Here is a 19082-nt window from a genome sequence, read left to right as displayed (position 1 = left end):
TTCTTTCTGTCTTTCTGTCTGTCTTTCTCTTTCTCTCTCTTCAAAGCACTTCCTGTGACTACTACACTCCTTCACTAATGCTAGGCTTATACTCTCTTTTCTCACCCTCGTGGTCCTTCACTCCTTCCTTCTCATTATTGTCATCCTTGTTCACGAACCCTCTTTTTTTTTCCTTTCCTCCTCTTCCTTCGGAAACCTGCGAATATCATCGTTAGTGCGTTAGAAAATCGTTTCCAAATGTCTACGATTAAAGACAGAATATATATGTACATCGTTATTTATATTAATATTTATTTTTATATTTACGTATAACGCGCGCATGCGCCCACGTGAGTGTGCGCGCATGTATGCGCGCGCGTGTGTGTATGTGTGTGTAGTTAGATAAAAAAATATTCGAATCTAAAATATATATTGACCCTATTTATTTTTTCCGAAAGTTCACAGACAATTTCAATGGTTCGTATTTGATATATCGTAAACAGAAAATTATTATCAAATGTTAGTAATATTTGTACATAAAAAAAGGGAAAATATAATTTTGTACAAAAGAAAAACATAAAAAAGAGAATAAAAAAAAGGATGTACGTTGCCTCCACATGTGATAAAAATTAAACTTGTATTATCATGTGGAAAATAATCCCTAAAAAACAAATCTCATAAATTTTTGCTAAAATATTCCCTATCTTTTGTAAAACCCTTTGTCGGGTATCTTTATATTTGTGAATACTATCCGAATTTTTCTTTGCGATAAATTCCTTTAAGTGTTCCAACAATGACTGAACACTTTTAGTCTACAAAATACATTTCCTTCGATTAATTAACCATCATTTAAAGTATGTCGGTCATTCTAATGTACTTTATTAATATTTTCGATTGTTTAAACTAAAATGTTTTAACATTTCTAATCAGTAATTACTTTAAGTTGAAAATTTGTATGTAATAAAATATCAAATCGAAATTGTTTATTCGAAGTATATGTTATTCTTAAGCAAATATACTTTGTATTATTCTTATTTTAATAAGTATATAAATTAATTCTGATACAAACACACACACACCACCCATAACTAACACTAAAACCTTCCATAATCTCGTTCAACTGTCGATCGATTGAGGGTTCTATCCTAGTCTCTCTCTCTCTCTCTCTCTTTCCTCCTATCTACCTTTATGTTCCCTCTATCTTAACGTCGTTTCATAAAATTTTATCGTTACCGTTGCCTAAAAAGTTTCACTTCGAAAACAAAGCAAAAAGAAACATACAACATTTAGATTAATTTTCTTTTTACAAAAAAAAATGATTTTTCTGTTTCATTAAGTTCAAAATATATTTTTTTCTGAAGCAAGCACATACGATGAGGACAGACCAGTTTTCAGTGCACGAGCACATACAAAAAGTCTTTAGAACGTTTCGACAATCTCGAGGATCGTATGTGTTGACGATTTAAAACCCTTTGGGATAAGGAGTTAACATCAGTCGTTAATTTAATCGAAGCAGACACCTCATTTTCGCATTCTAGGCCAAAAGCTTGCCATAGCTTTTCCCTCATCTTCCTATATCGGCTTAGCTACACAAAATTGTTAACCGTAATGATAAATTTTCATAGTACCTGACAAATAAGCTCTTTACAAACATAGTTTAACATTCAGTTGTTTTCTTAACAAAACATTCTTGTCCGTTTTATCTCTCTCTCTCTCTCTCTCTCTTTCTCTTACTTTTGTCTCTCTTTTTCTTTCACTCACGTTTCCTCATCACCCACAAAAGTTAACGTAACAGATGAAAATTAATTTGCAACTTTTTGCCTAAATTAATTATAACTCTGAACAATTTTCCAAGACACGAGACGATATCCCCTTGAGCCTTTTACAAATTACTATTTTACCTGTCATATCGTAAGATAAAGAAATTAAACTTTTTGTTTGTTTTACTTTAGTTTTCTTTTCTTACTTGATTTTTTTCTTTTTACCTTCTTTTCTATTCGAAGTGAATCGATTTTTATTAAAACACGACTACGCGATGTTAGAGAAATTATAACAAAAGTATAAAAATGATAAATTTCTCGCAAGAAAGTTAAATTCTTCCTTACCTTTCAAATAATATATATATTTAATATCAAGAATGACACATGGAACGTGATACATCGACGGTCAAAGTTATACTACTCTCCCCTCCTGTTTATTTCTTCCTCTCCTACAGAAGGTTTCTCTCATTTTTTGCCACCATCTTCTCTCACACTCGCTTTCCATCTGTCCTAACTGTGTTTTTCTTCTACGAAAAGACGAAAAAACCAAAGACAAAATATCGAACTTGATCGGTACGATTTATAACGACGATAAAAAACTCTAAACAATATATAATGCATATACATACGCACACGCACGCACTTACACACTCATACAAACACACATAGACACAACTATAAATCTATAACATCTTCGTCCATAATAAATTTGCAAGTTTTAAGGCGTGCTTCGGAACATTAATTTCCACTTTCCATATTCTCACAGCATCGCTTCATGAGCGAAGGGAGTAATGGAATACACATAACCCAAAGCTGTGTGTGCCGTGGCATGCGATTACAATAAATAAGAGTAAGGTGCATTACCGCGAACGTAACCATTTTCTAAGCTCGTAATCCAGGACCATTAAGCACGCAACGACTAACGAAAATATCCACAGATGATTTTCATACGTTCTGTTATCTCTTATATCCGACCTCTGTCAAGAGGAACGACGGATACGTCCTATTGTGATACCGTAATGGATGCTAACGTAGCTATTTTGTAAACGTCACGATCACGTAACAGTTATGGGTCAATAAAGAACTAAGAAGCCAAAACCTTCCAAAAGAAATGCAAATATTTATTCCTAGAATGTGTATTATATATACAGGATATCATAAGAGTCCATTTACCGAACTGAATAAATATATGATTTCTTTTTGCTAAGTATTTTTTTTAACTCCACAATTATAGAAATGAAATGAAATTAGACGTGTCCCAACAATACTATTTAATTTGGCACAACTTAACTATTATATAAGCTTAGAAACAGAACGGATTATTTGCATTGCTAAATATCATTTAATATGGTTAACATATAACACATTAATGGACTATAATAATTAAGTAAAATTATATAATAATAAATCAATAGTTTTGTAGATTATGATAAAAATAATGTCTTTTAGATATATATATATTGTCGTATGTTAAAGGATTAATAACACTGTAAATGGAAAATCGTATCTCGAAATAAAAAACAAAATATCGTACAATAGTTCTATTTACTAAGCCAATATTGATTTATTTGTTTCCTCGATAAAACGATTTCTGTACTATATACAATATACTACGTAATTTAAAAAAAAAAGAATTAAGAATCTTAACTCTGTAGTATTTAAAAGAAACGATATTCTTAGAGTAAAATTTACAAAAATATTAGAAAATATTAACAGATGGCTAACATTTGGTGTTAACGATAAGCCATACAACTATATTCGTGTCACGAGTCGCACGTAACATTCCTAGCTCCGTGAGTGCCAGCACCGTGCAAGTGGTACGATGTTTCACGTAAGTACCAAGAGGAACTAGATGGTAAATACCAAAACCCTGGGTTGTCCTTACGTCGTGATCATTACGCACGTGCATCCTCCAAGCGAACGTTTCTACGTTCCTACCTTCCTATCCTGCAACAATCCAACTAACCAACCAACCAACCAACCAACGAACCAACAAACCAGCCAGCTATCCAGCCAGGCAGCTAACCAAGAGAGAAAGAGAAAAGACAAAGAGAGAAAGAGAGTAGCCGAGAGAGCAGTTACAAGCGGTAGATAGCAGTATTAACGCGTGTGTTACAAGACCGAACGTTGGGAAACCCGCATTACGCATTAGTATCGGCTTTTACAGACGTTAAAACCGATCGACATTGCGTAGGTACATTGCCGAGTGTAAAACCGATAAGCTCGATTAACGTCCGCGATACTCCAGCGCTAAAATGCAATTTAAGCGGTTCCTATTCGCTCGACACTGACGCTCCAACAAAGCAAGTACCGATGCATAATGCGGTACTCCCTCTACTTTATCTCTGCCCGTATCTCCACTCTTCAATACATAGACAGACACGCACACAAACACATATGTATATATATATTTACATGGCGCATCTCCAACTCCATCACGAAACTATTTCTATGTGAGAGAGCGTTAACGCGTCCGAATAGTACAGTGTCGTCAATCCTTCTGCTAATTCCTATCTGTGATACCCAACGTCTAGAAAGGATTAATTCTCAAGTACCGTGCGTGAGCTCACATCGAGTTTCCATCGAACTTTACTGACATGCCACTTAGGAAGGAATGGACCTTCTGGAACTTGATCGAGCTAACAAACAAGTAAGCCCTAACATAGCGTCCTAACGCAAAGTGTTCATTCCGAAAGTATCTACTTCACAAATATACATATATACCTACCTATCTAAGTATAATAGTATTTTTACATTAGATAATATGTGATTTTTTCGAAAAAGAAAAATATAGGGAAGAATACATGAATGTTTTCATTGAATACTTTGAAAAATATATCTTCTGTATCGTGTTCGATAAGCTTGCAACGCGGCGCGTTAAGAAAAAGGTGAAAGTCGAGAAAGATGCGGGTGCCAAGTTTGCATAGATATTTTTTCACAAGTCCGTATCGAGTGATCTTTCGAAAAGAAAAATGAAAGAAAAGAAAAAAATACCCCTTGTTGCAAAACAATGACCTAGTTTCATGTCGGCGAAAACTTAGCGAGCCTATATCGAATTTACTGTCTAATATACAGAGCCACCATAGGGGTTCGTTCCAAGGGAACGGATCAAAGAGAACTTCGTTATGGGTTCTAAGTACATGCTCGAACGTCTATGGATATAAGTTCTTGATGCGAACAGTAATCAAAGGACGATCACATTAGAAAACTAACTCCAGTCTTGCGTATTATCCAACAAAGTAAATAAATGAGTAGGTGCATGGATAGAATTAATAGTATCAAACGAGAACTGGAATGAAAGTGTCAAAATACATAAAACAAGCTTTTTACAAAATTATTTAACAATTCGTGTATCCTATTTACACGGATACTGTTACACAATGCGTAATACTGTTGATTTGGAACGTTTCACAGTGATAAGGCTGATATATATTGAAAGAGAAATAAAGAGAAAAGAAGGGAAAAGAGGAAGAGGGCAAGAACATATAACACGCACGATATTTCGCCTTTCCGTTCTGGCATCTAAGAGTATTGAAAAATTGACAAATTGGATAGTTTTATCGGCGACTCCTTAGCTTTATCGAATACAACCCTTTGTCAACGTCAAATGCTCCTATATCAAATACAAGTGCCTGCCCAGCTATTACATTTCCTAGCGATCCTGACATCGCACGATCGTGGTCACGCTAGTATCCTTGATGGAATTTTCAAACTCATTTTTCCATTCTCTGTCTCTCTTTCTCTCTCTCACAAACACAAACAAAGGCAGGCGCGCGCGCACCCTATCCTTCTCAATGTTGACGACAGAAGCCTCTTTATTTGATTGATTTCTTTAAGAGTATCAACAATCTAGGATCAGCCTACTCTTCGATACAATATCGTTCTAATATTCGATTTCCTATACTTTTGACGTTAATTACATGATTTATATAATATATCAAATAAAATCTCGAAACCTAATTGAAGTAATCGTCCATGGTGAAATAAGATGTTCTTGATTAAAAGGATAATACGATTGATAATATTAGAAGGATAAGAAAAGAATCAAGAGAAACCGATAAAATGGCCAATTTCGTGAGGTATAGTTCTCGTGTATGGTCTAATAATAATTTTTATCGATTTATGGCAGACGCATACTTGCTCGAAGCAACTTCTATTCGTCCTCTTCGTCTTTTTCTTCGTATTCGTAGTCGTCGTCTTCGTCTTCGTCTTCTTGGATAGATATTTTCAAGAAACAGAGCTCTCTCTTTGGACGATCGACGGTGAAATACGATTCTCCGAAGCAATTCCCCGGTAAATCATATCTTACAATACATATGTGCATATAATACCTACGTATATAGAGAAAAGATAGAAATAGAAAAAGAACAAAACCGAAATAGAAATAGAAAGAGACATACATACATTATATATTGTATTGTTATACAATATATATATATATATATATTATATATTGTATATATAAATATATAAGAAAAGATGAAGGTAAAGCACTAGGAATCAGTCCTTCCTTGGAAGCATCTTTCCCGTTGCGCAAAACATTTCAAGCTCGACATCATCGTGCAAGGAACATTAAAGCTGGAACTCCTGGCTCTGCCATTCATTTTTGTCACCCTCCTTCGTCCTCCGTTTTCCTCCATCATGGACGTACCCAACGCGTCCACCCTGTCCTCTCTTTCTTCCTCTCCCTTTCTCTCTCTTTCTTTCTCTACGACTCCACCATTCCATCGGTGCTCCACGTTACCACCCCTGTCATCCACCCTTCTCCCACATTGAATTCTATTCTGCTGATTCTCCTTTCTCGCATTCACCGACTCGTATTCGGTTCCATCGGCAATTCCAAACCCGTTGCCGATGGAACTCTCGATCACTGTCTCGATTGCTGACGTTATACATTGAATCCGCGATCGTGTGGCTCTCTCTCTTTTTCTCTCTCTTTCTCTCTTCCTCTTCCTCTTCCTCTTCCTCTTCTTCTATCTCTATCTCTATCTCTTTTTGTAACGCACCCACCTAGCTGAGTTATTCGCAACGACGCTTTCGAAAATGAATCGCGTGAGACGACGCATAGTTCGGCGTAGAAATACCAAAGGTTAAAGAGGAAAGGTCGAAAATTACCATTTCTATTTACTACTTTCAGAAAAACTTACGCTATCGTGTCTATCTAATAACATGTTTCAACTGACACATGTACACGAAAAATAAATCGAAATTATGAACCTATATTGAGATGTCATCGAATGAAGTACTACTCGCGCAATTCATATCTACGTAAATATGCATAATACTTATCTATATGTATACGTAAACGAATTTAATAACTTCATTAAGGAAATTTCACGACGATGATTACTAAATAACTCAAATTCTTAGACGATGTTTGAAATGAAGAGAATTCAAGAACGATTCTAAGGACATAATTCTGAGAATGTAATCCAGTGCTTAAGCTTGGAGATTTCTGATGTAGAAGCTTCATTGGATGCTGAAATTATAGCCTCTGATCGTCCTCGCGTATGATCGAGATTGAATCGGAACACGATCTGTACTACTTATACCCCCACCCACCTTTCACTCTTCCTCTCTCACTCTCTCCCTCTCTTTCTTTCTCTCTCTCCCTCTCTCTCCTCTCGTTATACCCATGAACGTCATATACACATCAGCAATACAAGAGATCGACAATAAGAGAATTTAATTGGGACGTGAAATGTTTCTAAACGATTAAAATTAAAACCGAACGATTTACGCACGACTACTTTGAAATAATCTTTTCTATAATTTAACGCTAATATTAGTATCATAATATGGGTTAATGAGTGTTCTGCATAATTCGTTCAAATTGTAACTAATTGAAAATATTTGTAATGAAACATATAGTATGATCAGTAAAACGCAATATAACTTAAACGACAAACAACTTAATGTATAGAAAAAATTCTATTTATTATACAAATTTATTTCAAATATAAAAATTAAGACATCAATTAGGAGCTTTGACTCTAAAATATAAAAAAAATTTGTTAAATGGAAGTAATCGATTTAGCCTGTGTGAGCAGCTTATTTAATTGTATAATAAGGATATTTTTAAATTGTTTTATTTGAATAAGTTCATTATATATAAATAAATAAAAAAAGCTTCGGTTAGACTTATTGGGAAAAGCCCCTTATCATAGATGATCTTTTTAAATTATAAATGAGAAAAAACAGATTCTAAGTATATCAGATGCTCAATTAAAATCTTCCTATCGTTTGAAACACTTTTTTCGAGAACACTTACTAAATTCCTCTAGATCGATCAAGAGTACACCAGTATCGATTATCTGTAGAGGCAAATGTATATGTACTCGATTACTCCGCTACTTGATGATGGCCAACAGTATCAAGAGCATCATGTTTCGAACGATCTAACGGGTGTTATGACAACCAATATCTGTTCTAGGGAAAATCGATCGGTTACCTCGTTCTTCTATGTATAGCCTTTAATTATTAATCGACAAAAATGGGCTTGTTATCAATAATAATGTCTTCAATCGCGGAAGGCTTACAAACGATTACAAATAAATATAATATAACGAGTCAAATACTAAACTGATTTATTCTATCGTTTAAAGTGGTAGTACTTATCTCGTAAAAGGGAAACAGTAAAAAATAGATAAAAAAGAAAGAGAAAGAAAAAGAAAGATAGGGAAAAGAGAATGATGAGATTCAACGATGAGGCTATCGGAGAAAGGTTTTAAGCAAAGTAATGTAGATATTTTCTAGATTCTGACTGAATGAAAGATAAAGATAAAATAGAGAATGAAAGAAAGAACAAGAGAGAGAGAGAGAGAGAGAGAAAGAAAGAACAAGAGAGAGAGAGAGAGAGAGAAAGAAAGAAAGAGGGAGAGAGAGGGAGAGAGAGAGAGAGGGAGAGAGAGAGAGATAGAAAGATAGAGAGAAAAATGCAAAATCGATGATGATAAACCGAATGTACCTATAGCTTTGAAAATAGCTTTCCAAGAGACACGCCAAGATTTTTACGAAAGTGCCTTCAAAGGAACGTTTCTAGGTAATATACCGATTGTTATTCCTTGGAAACAGATCCATTCAATTCTTTCCAGTGCCAGCTTTTACCTAGACTTTCTTTTCCTTAGTAACAGGCAACATAAAACGATAGAGAGAGAGAGAGAGAGAGAGAGAGAGAGAATATTGTCTTAATAGTAAAAAATCATTTTTTTCAAATGCAAATGTCACATCATTATACGACTTGTAATACAGAGATATATCGATATATGTGTATGTGTGTTTCGTATAAAATAATCCACATTCTTTTCTATTCTATAAGTAAAAGTTAAAGAATATCATATAGATAGGAGCAAAAAAATATTTTCTTAAAAAGTAGGGAAAAAAATATTAAATATTAATAAATTAATTTAGTCTGAAAGGAAATCAAGCAAAAATTTTAAATGTAATCAATTCAATTTCGAATGGATATCAGTTGTGTATTTCTAAGGGTAATGTTTTGAAATGAAATTAACACAGATAAATATGATTAATTTGTCTTTGATACAATTCCGAACGGAAAGTGTTTATTATTATTTAATATTTTTGTTATAACTTTTTAACGAATCATTTTTGAAGCTATGATAGCTAAACATTTTTTCCTTTATTTTAACTCGTAAAATATGTTGACATAGTTACGCGGATAAAACTGGGGATACTTGGTATATATGCTAATGCATTATATATCTACTTTGTTGCACGCAAATGCAAGCTTACTCAGAATATTATTTAGATACAGTAAGTATTATTTTGTTTGTTGCAAGAAATGGAAAGAGAAAGAGAAAGACAGAGAGAATACAATGTTACAAAATCAACGTACTCGGATATAATTAATTTCAAGTCCTACGTTAAGTAGAGTATTTCTCTCGATTCTCATTTAAAAGTAGCTGCTTGAGGTATTACACATTCCATTTGCTCGATAAATTATTAAAAAGCTCCATCTCCCCCTCTACTTCCTTCTCTTCCTTCTCGTTACAGCGAGATGCAATAGTAAACAAAAAAAAAAGAAAAAGTAATCAAGGAAAAAGTCAAAAAAGAAGAAGAATAAGGAGAAAGAGGAAAAAGATAATATAGATGAAGAACGAGATCCTTATAGAATGTTATAATCGATGATTTATATTAATAAAATATTTCTATGCTTCTATAGCAGTAATTTGAAACTCAATATTCCGTTGCATCACGTTGTTTTCAATAGCGTTATATAAGATGTCTCTTTCTCCTTTTAAAGAAAATTAAAATATTCTTTTCGGAGAAATATGCGACACACACACATGTCCAAAAATTTTTATTACTTAAATATTATACCAATTACTATAAACAAAAAATCCTATTTATTCGCATTCAAAACACCATAATATTGTAATCTTGCATCAAAAAATTCTTCTCACTTACAATTAAATATACCAACACTTATCCAAAAAAATACAAAAATAAATAAAAAAGACTATTTACTAACGCACGAAATACTCCAACATAACTTTCATAGTTGTTCCTATCATCGCGCAAGTTAAAGAATTATAGAAAATAACTGAACGAAAATAATGTCTTCGTTTTAAAAAATAATCAAAAAATTCTTGGAGGAAAAGTTTACTTTGTGTCAACAAATTTTCTTAATTTAGATAAGCTAATATTTATTTAAAAAAAATAAACGGACTACTTACTCGTACCCAAAACGTCCTAAAATTGTTTACCTGATTCTTCCTAGACGTTTGAAACGAGCATTCTCGGGTCCTCGAAATTCAAGAAAATAACTGGCTAAAGAGTGACAAGAGGTTAATTTAGATTGTTAAAACGCGATCTTGACCATAGGAATTATCCTATACTATATATCCGAAAACACATCGCGTGAGTAGTCATCTTCTTGAACGAGTTTCGTATGGCCCCAAACCCCTGTTCGCTTCGTAGAATTACTCTTTGAAGTCGGCTTCTCCTAACAAACGGTCCGATCTTCCAAGAGAGAATCCTATTACTAAATCGCTCTCGGAGAGCTTCAAATATATTAACGATACATTTGTTCGCCGTAAATTGGTTCAGCTATTTAAAAAGAAAATTATTCTTCGAATGCGAGTTTAGCATCGATCTTTGCACGTCTCTAGATATATCGACCCTATGCATACATAATAGATACATGCATGTGTTCAAGAATGTATGCGTGTAAAAAAATATTCAATCCAATTAAGCTAGAGAAAATCAATAAGAAGAGAAAAGAAAGGATTTTCTTTCATCTAATATATCTCATCAAAATTTGTTAACCTCGATTATTATTTTTATTATTATCTATTAATAAAATGATGATGTGTCCCAAAAAGCTATCCTTGTACCTCATTAGTATCTCATTAGTAATGACCGAACGGTTCGTGTTACGTCGACGGGAAGCGCTTTGTCGTACAAAACTGGCTGACATCAATGAAAATTGCTGGATCCGGGACCTTGGAAGTTGTAACCCAAAATCACTTAGAACATGGAAACTTTCCCTCAACGTTAATCCGCTATTCCAAGTCTCAGGTTCATCTGGATACCAACTACAACCTTCTGAACACGAATAATTCAACGACTTTTTCGCGCAATCTCTTTTCTTTATCAACCTACCTATCTATCTCTCTTTCTCTCGCTTTTGCACGTTCGTCTCGAAATAATTTAGTTATAAATGTAAGAAATTTGTGCCACGAGAAAAAGACGTTTTTCTCCCATAGGGAAAATGTATCTATGTATAACGAAACCAACATATTATTTTTTTATCCTTTTTCCCTTTCTCTCTCTTTCTCTCTCTCTCTCTTCCCATCTCTCTCCGCTGTTAAACAAATAATAAAGTAATCAAAATTCAGCGGCGGAAGTTCATGCCACTCTGAATCTTAAAGGACTTTAGCCGATCCTTAGGAAAGTACAAGTTTCATAAGCTACAAACTGGCGTCGACCGACTTCTTTCAAGAATACATAATAATTATAATTTTTTCGTCAACATATATATACACGCATACATACATAAGAGCATCATAAAAAAAAGAAAAAGAAAAACACGTCCGAAAGTAATACTTATAATTTTCTTGTAACTCAATTCTATGAGTCTATATTTTTATATCTAAAGAAACGGACAGAACAAACGGAGTCGCATAATTCACGTTAATATTATATATGTACGTATGTATATATATTATACGCGCAAGAGAAGTTTATTATTGAATTACTACACACACACACACACACTCAAACATTTTCGATGTAAACATTTTCGCGCCGCTGATTAACATCGAAACGATGCGAATTTTGCGCACCCCGAGGATCGGTGACGCTTCAATTATCTCGACTCGACCAACGATGTTCGTGGTTTTATAAAAGGCGTATGTATACATATACTTGCGGTTAGAACCTAATGACTCGATGATAATGAAGACTAACGAGCCGGCAAATATTTCTTTTTTTATATATATATATATTTTTTTACTTTTTTTCTCTACAGAGGACCTGGGTTAGCTAGCGAAGCGCGAAAATTCGAGTCACGCTTATCGTGTCATACGTCAAACGAACCAATCGCGTTGCTCGTTTTCGCACTAAAGAGAGAGAAAGGGTTATCGGCTTTTTTTTATTCAAAATCTCATTGTAACATCAACGAGTTGTATTCACTTCAGAAACATAACGGCTAGCATCGAAATATCGAGACTGGTTAACAAATCAATATCAATATTTGTAAACATATTGAGAAATCATTCCTGTGAAAGTAGGTATGGTTTAGTATATTCATTCTATTTCAATATAACCAAGCACGGATCATTAAGCTCGAGAGATAATGCGATGTATTATAACGCGTTCTAATGCGCCTTAACGAGACCAGACGTTCGTAACAGCAGGTTCCCCGTTCATTATCCAAACAGGAAGCAAGCCACGATTTATTGCTACATGACACGTTTTCCGAACCATGAGCCTCTTAATAATTACAAAACTTATATTATCGTAAGAAAAGATAGTCATGCTGATAAATCATATAGTCCATTTGTTACTGTTCTTACTGATCTTTCCTATTCCTCATAACTATTATTAAAACTGCCTAGCTTATCTACAAATCAATTGTTAACGATAGATTATTACAATAAAAAAATACCTGATCAAGTAAGCAATCCAATCCAATTGTGTTAGCTGGTAAGGACGTTATGGTACACACACGAATCACTCGTCGACTTGTAAGCAAAGCAGTAGTTCTACAGTAGCACGAATCACTCACTTGAGAATCTCTCAGCGAAATGTTTAAGAATCAAGCTTCCAAGAATATTTTCGTGAATCACTTGATAACTCGATCAATTCTTCTTTACTAAAGTCACGATCAAAAGCTTATCGTGTCCTCGTTATTGTACGAAAGACGAGAATAACTGGAAATGAAAGGAAAAGAACACGTTCGGATCTCGTCTCGACCGCGAGACTCACTCGCGACACTTATTCACCGCATAACTTCTCACGAACCGTACAAATGGCGGTTTCTCAATTTACAACTTGTTGAAAACTCAAGCCGATCGATTTCTCCAGGCCGCGTGTCGTTCGTTTCTTGTACCAACAGCTTCCCGCCTCCTTGAATGATACAAATTTGCTCGTTCGTCGCGTTGGTGTCCATAACAATTATCTCTCCTCTTTCCTCGCTCTCGTACTCTCTTTATTTTTCGTTTTTCTTCGCGAGCTATTCCTTCCACTGTGTCTCCCCCTGATTCGATCGTTACGATCTAGCGTTACGCTGGTCGCCTAAAATCGTCATCCCTGGAGAGGTAGTACGATAATTAAAAAATACGTGACAGCTCTTTAAAACGTCACCGCCTAATCGCTACCACTTTGCGACCCTTCAAGGGTCCAACCAAGAAGCTAACGTATCCTTCAATATTCTTTTAACGAAGATAACGATCATATACATACGTTTCACAAAAATAGTAAGATTAAATAGAAGGAAGCGAATGAAAAATACGAGTAAGAAACTTTCTTTCGATGCGACACTAGCTTTTATTTATCTCGAATCGCATCAATTCGTTTTAATTCTATAGAATATGCACCATTCAATGATAAGTTATTTTTTTATTTTTATTTTTATTTATCTCAATTCATTCGTGTTCATCGATACCGATTTTCGCAGCACGGAAGATCATACACTCCCAACGCGGCAACTGTACGGTGCATACTGAACGATACGTTTCGCGAGACACGAGGCGCGCGCCGCTGCCCCAGCGAACATGCCCGAACGCACACGGACATTACCGAACTCGCACGAGCCGTAGGTACGCTAGCCAGTCCGAGGATGGTGCGTACATAAGAGAGGGAGAATGAGAACGAGATAAAGAGGGAGAGAAGGAGGGATCACAAGTCGTACGGGTGTCGTTGAGAGAGAAGAAACGTGTGGAGCAACAAAGATACCTTCAGGACAGAAGAGAGAGAAAGACTGTTATGTATCCCTAGTAAGAAAGGGACGGGAACACTCTCCTACCACTCGTCGTGCGCCACGCGACGCGTCTTCTTCCTCTTGTTGTAAGAACGGTAAGCCCCTACTCTTCAACTTGCCACGCTCACTGTCGAGGCGTAACGATCTCGGAATAATGAAACCTGTTTGATTTATTGACCGACACCTATATATATATATATATATAACTACCGACCACTTCCCTACTTCCCTCTCTTACTCTCATCGCCTAACGAAATTATAATAGATTTCGAATTCCGAAATCTTCAATTGTGAAACGTACAATTTTCGAAGGTCCATAAGACGGTGTTCCTGATAATTGGAACAGAGTACACTTCGTTCGGGCAACGCCGACCAATTTCCTTCTTCGAAATTAAAGCTGCCACTAGAACAGAATTGGATAAGTGTTATCGAGATAACTAATGATTCGAATAAGAAGTCAAATCATTTTTGTCTTTCGATCTAAATTTTAAGATAACTTTTCAAATTAACGAGAATGTTCTTAGAAAATTTATAAGGAGCTTAATCATTAATTCATAAGATCGACATAATATGACGTCCTGTATTTTGTACACTTTTATTTTCCAACAAGATTTTTATTACAAAAGATTGATACTAAAAGACCAGAGGCTGATCAACGAAGCGTTTAGTAAGAAGCTATTTTTGTCATGAAGATATCAGCCAATAACATCTCACTCTTCTGTTAAGAACATTATACACTCTTACACTCATTCTCTCTTTTACTCCTTTCTCACTTTTACACACGAGTACTGATTGTGAGTATAGCTGGAAGGCAAAGTGGCATGCACGGTAGCCACGATAACTTATTCCTCAGAACGATTTCGATTAATTCAGTAGTAGCGATGGTAAGAGCTTGCCAGGTTGTTCATATTCTTCGAAGAGAAGTTCCGCGTTACAGCCTGCTGCTTGTTCTCTCTCTTTCCCTTTCTCCACCTCCCTCTATGTACCCGCAAGAGTTGCACACCAACTCTAGCATTACATTAATGCACGAACGTCTCTCGACCCGCCTCGAAGCTTCCTTATCGTGGTCTTATGAAAGTGCATTGTACTCCACCCTTGGATGCATACCAAGGGCAAAGAGAGAGAGAGTGGTGCAATCCTAGCTATTCCAATGATTTGGAATATGTATGTATGTGTATGTGTGTACGATTGACGAGATTGGAATTTTGTTTACTCTCGAATTAAACATCGATATAAATAAAAGAAACAAGATTAATGTGTGGAAATAAAAAATAATATTAATGAATAAAACATTTGTATTCAAGGGCTAATGATATATAATAAAAAACGGATCATCAGAAATAAATTGATAAATATTTAGGTTAAATTGACATCGAATCTAAAAACGAAATGCCGATATTCATCAAGCCCTCTACACGGAGTTAATTATCGCGAAACTCGGATAACGTCGGTGGAAGGTAGCTGTCTCGCTTATTTACCTACACGCTTGCCGCCTGATAAACATGCATTGCATTGTTTGCTCTGATTTATACGCAAAGGATCCCCTTACCCTATAATCATATCGTACGCCGCGTAGCGAAAGTCCGTTTATTTGCTTCTCCTGCTGTCGGGTGGCCAATTATTCAAATACAATTGAATAAATGCATAAATAATAAGACGAACCACGTCAGACTGCGAAGCAAGGGCACGAGCACGTAGTAGAAGGGTAAGAAGTATCCTTTCGGTTTCTTCTCTTTCTCTCTCGCGAACGACCGATCATTATTCGTTGAGATTGCAGCACGGCAGGATCTTCTTGTCAATGGCAACACGAGTCCATGAGTCGGTTTGTTTTTTAAACAGGATGAGAGCAAGTGAGATGAACACTGACCGAAAATCAAATCGGAATGCGAAAAGGATAGAAAGACAAAGAAAGAACAGTGGAAGAACAGAGACCACCTACGGTTGACTGATTTTTATTTCTCTCTACGGTCCGTACGATAAATGATTATTGATGTGTCTAATCAAGAAGTTTTGTCTTGCAGCGGTAGCGGCTTATGTGATTTAAATTGGCCTCTTTCTTTACGTCACCGCCATACTGGTCAACCTGTAATACTTTTTTCTTTTTTCGAACGTGCATCCTCCAAACAAAATACCAATGGAGTTATATACATATATAGTTTCGAGAGTCTTATTAATGGTGCCGAATATGCAAAAGTTTATTAGCGGTCCATCCTTTATTAGCGATCCTGTACCGATCTTAATTAACAAAAAGATGCAAATTTTGCTAGAAACGAATTCTACTCGTGTAGCAGAATATAATAAATCAATCTGTCGAAGATAGATCGACGAAAAATGATTACGGAATCTCAGCAGGGTAGTCAATCGACTGATTGATTCAAATACTCTTATATACACAAGCACCACACTGTGTGTTTAAGGCGCTTAAACTGATCCCGAACTATGTAGGCACAGAATATTACGGCTTCCCATATCGATAGCCGATCAAAATCAAAGTGGCACGCACTAATTCCTTACAATTGGCCTAATCGGAAGACGCTCACTACCATCCGTCCGATTGAGATTATCGTTTGTGAATGCCACGTTTGACATCTAATCCTAATCCTCTTTTTTGATTTTTATCCCTACTCAAATGGCGCCACAAATAGAAAAAGAAGGAACGAAATAGAGAGAGAAAAAACTACCAAACCTTTCACACTTATCAAACTTTCTCGCGTGACGAGCATCATTTTACCACTCTATCGAGAGCTTCTCGATGCAACCAATCCATCTTGCATCTTTTCGTTGATCCTGCGAAAATTTTCTTAGAGCGTAAACGACGCGCAACCATGATTTTCCATCATCGAATCGATCGCTAATATCCGATCCATTATCGTCGTCGCTAGATACCATTTGAAATTCCTATGAGACATGTACGGGGTGTCCCAAAAATTCTGACAAAACTAAAAAACTGTTCGAGTAATTAATTTATTGTATAGATAATTTCTTCCACAAGGATATATGAGATATGGACAATTAATACTTTGATAGATAATTAATTTGATCAAAAATTATTCTCGAGTAGTATCACTTTATTACACATTTTTAATAGATAATTTCGAGGCACACTATACTCTGCGCGATCTCTTCTTACCATTTATACGAAAATTATTACGTTCATCTTGGAGAATGTCAAAAATTTAAGACGGATCAGACTAGGTAAAATATTCATCGCGTTTGTATAGGCGTCATGATCGTAAAACAAGCGTCGATGAATTTTATGAAGAATCATATACGCAAGAGGAAGTTGATTTGCAAAAGCGAGACACACCATATGGATGGATACGATGCATGTAAATTCGTGATTCATGAAAGTTTGCGTTGGTGACGAGGAAAAATGAATAGGAAAATTCAATGTTGTATCGTGGTTGTATCTATGCATATCGAAAGAGAGAGAAAAAAAAGAAGAATAAGAAGGAAATAAAGAAAGAAAGAAAGAAAAAGTGATATCAGGTGTATATCAATGACATAGTAGTGTGTCAATGTATGGTCTAACATTGGTTGAAGTCAAGGGGAAGTAGACGATGACTGGTATCGTTTGATATAATGCACCTATACCATCTACTAGCTTACCCGACGCTACTATCGTTAAACAGTCTTGGAGAGTATCGTCGGTGCAAATATCAGTTCTCGGCACCGGCTTGAGATTCCGTTTCATCGACATAGGTTTCCTTCGACTTCGAATGAGAGAAAATACGAGGGTGACTGTTATTGGACGACCTGTCTCTCTCTCTCTCTTACTCTCTCTCTCTCTTGCTATCTTCATTCCCGTTTTCCAAGCCCGCCTCTCCGTTTGTCCTTCCTCTTCCTCATTCACCGACTCCTGACTCCTCGACCTTCTCCCCCTTCTCTCTCTCTCTCTCTTTCTCTCTCTTTCTCTTTCTCTTTCGCTCTTCATTTCCATCATCTGTTCCATCTCTTTCGTTCTTACACCCTTTCTCTTTCTCTCTTTCTCTTTCTTGCATGAACGCGCCCGCTCAGCAAAAGCAGATTCGCTTTCGCAGGCAAGTCGGTCGGGTTTCTCCCTCGACGGAATTGGTGGCGTAGTCACTGTTTCACTCTAGGGATTAAGTGTATATCAGATGATACGAGATTCCGTAGAATTGAATGTGCCAGCGGCGGTGGCGAAGCAACGTCGATATACTCGGGGATTATTCTGTTATTTTATCGTGAAGCTGGGATCGAACGTGAATCGAGGGTTTACAACGAGGAAGAGGAGGGTAGAGAAGAATAAGGGTAGAAGGGGAAGGTAGTAGAGATAGGTGTGTAGAGACGAGGAGAATCGAAAAGGTGGGCGTGCATATTTACCAACGAATTTTCGCTCGCTACAGTTACCCCTACCATTGCTCTTGCAAATCCATACGCCACGTTTATGTGTGTGTATATGCGTGACGATGAAGAGGTTTCAATAGATATACGCTTCCCTTACGAGCGAACCAGTCCTACTCTCGTGTTAGTGCAGCTCCCTTCGTATCCTTGATTCGAGTGCAACCGAGGCGTCATCGACACTTCTGATCTTCCTCGTAGACAGATCGCTGGTGTCTAAATCACCTACCCATGACCTGCAATCACGTCGCGATTATGTTTTCGCGTTCTCGTTCGACCGCTTCCCACTCTCTCTCTCTCTCTCTCTCTCTCTCTCTCTCCCGATTTCTATCTCTTTCTTCATTTTTCTATCTTCCGAACCAATGGACGAGATTAACGCTTTCAACAACAAAATCATCGGGTAAAAGTTATCCTCGTAGTAGACGAAGGCCTCGCGCCTCCAGGGATGAAAGATAGCAAACTCTCTGCGTGAAGGAGAACAAAGAGAGAAAGAGAATTTCGTCCGCGATTTAATCTTTACCCTAGGGCTGTGGTTT

General features: G+C 36.2%; 1 long non-coding RNA gene across 1 annotated transcript; it reads right to left on the bottom strand.

Annotated features, from left to right (window-relative positions):
• Positions 1–3: 3 nt before the first annotated feature.
• LOC122516528 lies at positions 4–14008 on the bottom strand. Its single transcript, XR_006303588.1, has 2 exons — positions 12871–14008; positions 4–196 (listed from the first exon to the last, which is right to left on the bottom strand). It is a non-coding gene; the product is annotated as an uncharacterized LOC122516528 (long non-coding RNA).
• Positions 14009–19082: the final 5074 nt, after the last annotated feature.

Source organism: Polistes fuscatus, unplaced genomic scaffold (assembly GCF_010416935.1).
Source record: "Polistes fuscatus isolate 324 unplaced genomic scaffold, CU_Pfus_HIC Scaffold2, whole genome shotgun sequence".
Classification (NCBI taxonomy): Eukaryota; Metazoa; Arthropoda; class Insecta; order Hymenoptera; family Vespidae; genus Polistes; species Polistes fuscatus.
The sequence above is the reverse complement of the archived record's forward strand: the minus strand, read 5'-3'. Positions and strand labels throughout refer to the sequence as shown.